Source organism: Filicampus tigris, chromosome 5, assembly GCF_054856515.1.
Source record: "Filicampus tigris isolate MCC_2025a chromosome 5, RoL_Ftig_1.0, whole genome shotgun sequence".
Classification (NCBI taxonomy): domain Eukaryota; kingdom Metazoa; phylum Chordata; class Actinopteri; order Syngnathiformes; family Syngnathidae; genus Filicampus; species Filicampus tigris.
In genome coordinates, this window is record NC_141221.1 from 13,434,280 (window position 1) to 13,440,279 (window position 6,000).

Consider the following 6,000-nt stretch of genomic DNA (forward strand, 5'->3'; position numbering starts at 1 on the left):
ACATATGCATCTCCGGTGACCTGCATGCGCAGAGGAAGAGACGACATTACTAACAACGCAATGTTTACGTAGGTAAATGTAGTCCAGCGTGTAGGGGCCACGGACGTCACAGTGGCTCACATTTTTATCATCTCATATCTACAGAGGAGCGATGCAAGAGCTGCTATAAAAATTCTGCGAAAAAATGAGGCGAGGCTTAATTTCGATCTCATTTCATTGCGGCGTCACTGAAAATGACACGTCATGTCATTTGAACATATACACTGCATTGAACTTAGATATATTTATTGATCCCTACTTTGAAACACTAGCCCTAATTGGAAACACTAACCCTAGTGTGAAACTCTAGTGTGAAACCCTAACCCTCGTTTGAAACCCTACTTGAAACACTAGATCCTACTTTGAAACCCTAACCTTAGTTTGAAACCCTACTTTGAAACACTAGATCCTACTTTGAAACCCTAAACCTAGTTTGAAACACTACTTTGAAAAAAAAATCCTACTTTGAAGCCCTAAACCTAGTTTGAGACCCTACTTTGAAGCCCGAACCCTAGTATGAAACCCTACTTTGAAGCCCTAATCCTAGTTTGAAACACTAATTGGAAACCCTAACATTAGTTTGAAACCCTAGTTGGAAACCCTAACCCTAGTTTGAAAACCTAATTCGAGACCCTAACTCTAGTTTGTAACCCTAATTTGAAACCCTAACCCTAGTTTGATACCCTAGTTGGAAACCCTAACCCTAGTTTGAAACCCTAGTTTGAAGCCTGAACCCTAGTATAAAACCCTAATTTGAAGCCCTAACCCGAGTATGAAACCCTAGTTGGAAACCCTAACCCTAGTTTGAAACCCTAGTTGGAAACCTTAACTCTAGTTTGAAACCCTGATATAACCATAACCCTAGTTTGAAACCCTAGTTGGAAACCCTAACCCTAGTTTGAAACCCTAGTTTGTAACACTAATCCTTGTTTGAAACCCTAGTTGAAAACCCTAACCCTAGTTTGAAACCGTACATTAAAACCCTAACCCTAGTTTGAAACCCTCGTTGGAAAACCTAACCCCAGTTTGAAACTCTAGAATGAAACCCGAACCCTAGTTTGAAACCCTAGTTGGAAACCAAATATCTAGTTTGAAACCCTAATTTGAAACCCTACCCCTAGTTTGAAATCCTAACCCTAGTTTGAAACCCCAGTTGAAAACCCTAACCCTAGTTTGAAACCCTATCCCTAGTTTGAAACCCGAGTTTGAAACCCTAACCTTAGTTTGAAACACTAGCTGGAAACCCGAGCTGGAAACCCTAACCCTAGTTTGAAACCATAATTTGAAACCCTAACTCTAGTTTGAAACCCTAATTTGAAACCCTAACCCCAGTTTGAAACCCTATTTTGAAACCCTAACCCTAGTTTGAAACCCAAGTTTTAAACCCTAGTTTGAAACCCTAACCATAGTTTTAAACCCTAGTTTGATACCCTAACCCGAGTTTTGAACCCTAATTTGAAACCCTAACCCTAGTTTAAAACCTTAGTTTGAAAGCCTGGTTTGAAACCCTAACCCTAGTTTGAAACCCTGGTTTTAAACCCTAGTTTGAAACCCTATTTTGAAACCCTAACCCTAATTTCAAACCCTAATTTTAAACCCTAACCCTAGTTTGAAACCCTAATTTGAAACCCTAACCCTAGTTTGAAACCCTATTTTGAAACCCTAGTTTGAATTCCTAACCTTAGTTTGAAACCCTAGTTTGAAACCCTAACCCTAGTTTGAAACCCGAACCATAGTTTGGAACCGTAGTTTGGAACCGTAGTTTGAAACCCTAACCCTAGTTTGAAACCCTAGTTTGAAATCCTAACCCTAGTTTGAAACCCTGGTTTGAAACCCTAACTCTAGTTTAAAACCCGTTTTAAACCCTAGTTTGAAACCCTAGTTTGAAACCCTAACCCTAATTTCAAACCCTAATTCGAAACCCTAACCCTAGTTTGAAACCCTAATTTGAAACCCTAACCCTAGTTTGAAACCCTATTTTGAAACCCAAGTTTGAATTCTTAACCCTAGTTTGAAACCCTAGTTTGAAAACCCAGCCCTAGTTTGAAACCCTAATTTGAAACCCTAACCCTAGTTTGAAACCCTAACCCTAGTTTGAAACCCTAACCCTAGTTTGAAACCCTAGTTTAAGACCCTGAGCATAGTTTGAAACCTTAGTTTGAAACTCTAAGCCTAAATTGAAACCCTAGTTTCAATCTAGGGTTTCAAACTAGGGTTAGGGTTTCGAACTAGGGTTAGGGTTTCAAAGTAGGGTTTCAAACTAGGGTTAGGGTTTCAAACTAGGGTTAGGGTTTCAAATTAGGGTTATAAACTAGAGTTTTGGTTTCCAACTAGGGTTTCAAACTAGGGTTCGGGTTTCAAACTAGGGTTAGGTTTTCAAACTAGGATTAGGGTTCCAAACTAGGGTTTCAATCTGGGGTTAGGGTTTCAAACTAGGGTTAGGGTTTCAAACTAGGGTTAGGGTTTCAAACTAGGGTTTCAAATTAGGATTAGGGTTCCAAACTAGGGTTTCAATCTGAGGTTAGGGTTTCAAACTAGGGTTAGGGTTTCAAACTAGGGTTAGGGTTTCAAACTAGGGTTTCAAATTATGATTAGGGTTTCAAACTAGGGTTTCATACTAGGGTTAGGGTTTCAAAGTAGGGTTTCAAACTAGGGTTAGGGTTTCAAACTATGGTTAGGGTTTCAAACTAGGGTTTCAAATTAGGATTAGGGTTTCAAACTAGGGTTTCATACTAGGGTTAGGGTTTCAAAGTAGGGTTTCAAACTAGGGTTAGGATTTCAAACTAGGGTTAGGGTTTCAAACTAGGGTTTCAAATTAGGATTAGGGTTTCAAACTAGGGTTTCATACTAGGGTTAGGGTTTCAAAGTAGGGTTTCAAACTAGGGTTAGGGCTTCAAAGTAGGATTTTTTTTCAAAGTAGGGTTTCAAACTAGGTTTAGGGTTTCAAAGTAGGATCTAGTGTTTCAAAGTAGGGTTTCAAACTAGGGTTAGGGTTTCAAACAAGGGTTAGGGTTTCCAGCTAGGGTTTCAAACTAGGGTTAGGGTTTCAAACTCGGGTTAGGGTTTCCAGCTAGGGTTTCAAACTAGGGTTAGGGTTTCCAGCTAGGGTTTAAAACTAGGGTTAGGGTTTTCAGTTAGGGTTTCAAACTAGGGTTAGGGTTTCCAGCTAGGGTTTCAAACTAGGGTTAGGGTTTCCAGCTAGGGTTTCAAAATAGGGTTAGGGTTTCCAGCTAGGGTTTTCAGTTAGGGTTTCAAACTAGGGTTAGGGTTTCCAGCTAGGGTTTCAAACTAGGGTTAGGGTTTCAAACTCGGGTTAGGGTTTTTAGTTAGGGTTTCAAACTAGGGTTAGGGTTTCCAGCTAGGGTTTCAAACTAGGGTTAGGGTTTCCAGCTAGGGTTTTCAGTTAGGGTTTCAAACTAGGGTTAGGGTTTCCAGCTAGGGTTTCAAACTAGGGTTAGGGTTTCCAGCTAGGGTTTTCAGTTAGGGTTTCAAACTAGGGTTAGGGTTTCCAGCTAGGGTTTCAAACTAGGGTTAGGGGTTCCAGTTAGGGTTTACAGCTAGGTTTTTCAGTTAGGGTTTCCAGCTAGGGTATACAGCTAGGGTTTCAAACTAGGGTTAGGGGTTCCAGCTAGGGTTTCAAACTAGGGTTAGGGTTTCAAACTCGGGTTAGGGTTTCCAGCTAGGGTTTCAAACTAGGGTTAGGGTTTTCAGTTAGGGTTTCAAACTAGGGTTAGGGTTTCAAACTAGGGTTTCAAACTAGGGTTAGGGTTTCCAGCTAGGGTTTAAAATTAGGGTTAGGGTTTCCATATAGGGTTTCAAACTAGGGTTAGGGTTTCAACCTAGGGTTTCAAACTAGGGTTAGGGTTTCCAGCTAGGGTTTCAAACTAGGGTTAGGGTTTCCAGCTAGGGTTTTCAGTTAGGGTTTCAAACTAGGGTTAGGGTTTCCAGCTAGGGTTTCAAACTAGGGTTAGGGTTTCAAACTCGGGTTAGGGTTTCCAGCTAGGGTTTCAAACTAGGGTTAGGGTTTTCAGTTAGGGTTTCAAACTAGGGTTAGGGTTTCCATATAGGGTTTCAAACTAGGGTTAGGGTTTCAAACTAGGGTTTCAAACTAGGGTTAGGGTTTCCAGCTAGGGTTTAAAATTAGGGTTAGGGTTTCAAACTAGGGTTTCAAACTAGGGTTAGGGTTTCCATATAGGGTTTCAAACTAGGGTTAGGGTTTCAAACTATGGTTAGGGTTTCAAACTAGGGTTTCAAATTAGGATTAGGGTTTCAAACTAGGGTTTCATACTAGGGTTAGGGTTTCAAAGTAGGGTTTCAAACTAGGGTTAGGATTTCAAACTAGGGTTAGGGTTTCAAACTAGGGTTTCAAATTAGGATTAGGGTTTCAAACTAGGGTTTCATACTAGGGTTAGGGTTTCAAAGTAGGGTTTCAAACTAGGGTTAGGGCTTCAAAGTAGGATTTTTTTTTCAAAGTAGGGTTTCAAACTAGGTTTAGGGTTTCAAAGTAGGATCTAGTGTTTCAAAGTAGGGTTTCAAACTAGGGTTAGGGTTTCAAACAAGGGTTAGGGTTTCCAGCTAGGGTTTCAAAATAGGGTTAGGGTTTCAAACTCGGGTTAGGGTTTCCAGCTAGGGTTTCAAACTAGGGTTAGGGTTTCCAGCTAGGGTTTAAAACTAGGGTTAGGGTTTTCAGTTAGGGTTTCAAACTAGGGTTAGGGTTTCCAGCTAGGGTTTCAAACTAGGGTTAGGGTTTCCAGCTAGGGTTTCAAAATAGGGTTAGGGTTTCCAGCTAGGGTTTTCAGTTAGGGTTTCAAACTAGGGTTAGGGTTTCCAGCTAGGGTTTCAAACTAGGGTTAGGGTTTCAAACTCGGGTTAGGGTTTTTAGTTAGGGTTTCAAACTAGGGTTAGGGTTTCCAGCTAGGGTTTCAAACTAGGGTTAGGGTTTCCAGCTAGGGTTTTCAGTTAGGGTTTCAAACTAGGGTTAGGGTTTCCAGCTAGGGTTTCAAACTAGGGTTAGGGTTTCCAGCTAGGGTTTTCAGTTAGGGTTTCAAACTAGGGTTAGGGTTTCCAGCTAGGGTTTCAAACTAGGGTTAGGGGTTCCAGTTAGGGTTTACAGCTAGGTTTTTCAGTTAGGGTTTCCAGCTAGGGTATACAGCTAGGGTTTCAAACTAGGGTTAGGGGTTCCAGCTAGGGTTTCAAACTAGGGTTAGGGTTTCAAACTCGGGTTAGGGTTTCCAGCTAGGGTTTCAAACTAGGGTTAGGGTTTTCAGTTAGGGTTTCAAACTAGGGTTAGGGTTTCAAACTAGGGTTTCAAACTAGGGTTAGGGTTTCCAGCTAGGGTTTAAAATTAGGGTTAGGGTTTCCATATAGGGTTTCAAACTAGGGTTAGGGTTTCAACCTAGGGTTTCAAACTAGGGTTAGGGTTTCCAGCTAGGGTTTCAAACTAGGGTTAGGGTTTCCAGCTAGGGTTTTCAGTTAGGGTTTCAAACTAGGGTTAGGGTTTCCAGCTAGGGTTTCAAACTAGGGTTAGGGTTTCAAACTCGGGTTAGGGTTTCCAGCTAGGGTTTCAAACTAGGGTTAGGGTTTTCAGTTAGGGTTTCAAACTAGGGTTAGGGTTTCCATATAGGGTTTCAAACTAGGGTTAGGGTTTCAAACTAGGGTTTCAAACTAGGGTTAGGGTTTCCAGCTAGGGTTTAAAATTAGGGTTAGGGTTTCAAACTAGGGTTTCAAACTAGGGTTAGGGTTTCCATATAGGGTTTCAAACTAGGGTTAGGGTTTCAAACTAGGGTTTCAAACTAGGGTTAGGGTTTCCATATAGGGTTTTAAACTAGGGTTAGGGTTTCAAACTAGGGTTTAAAATTAGGGTTAGGGTTTCCATATAGGGTTTAAAATTAGGGTTAGGGTTTCCATATAGGGTTTCAAACTAGGGTTAGGGGTTCCAGTTAGGGTTTACAGCTAGGGTTT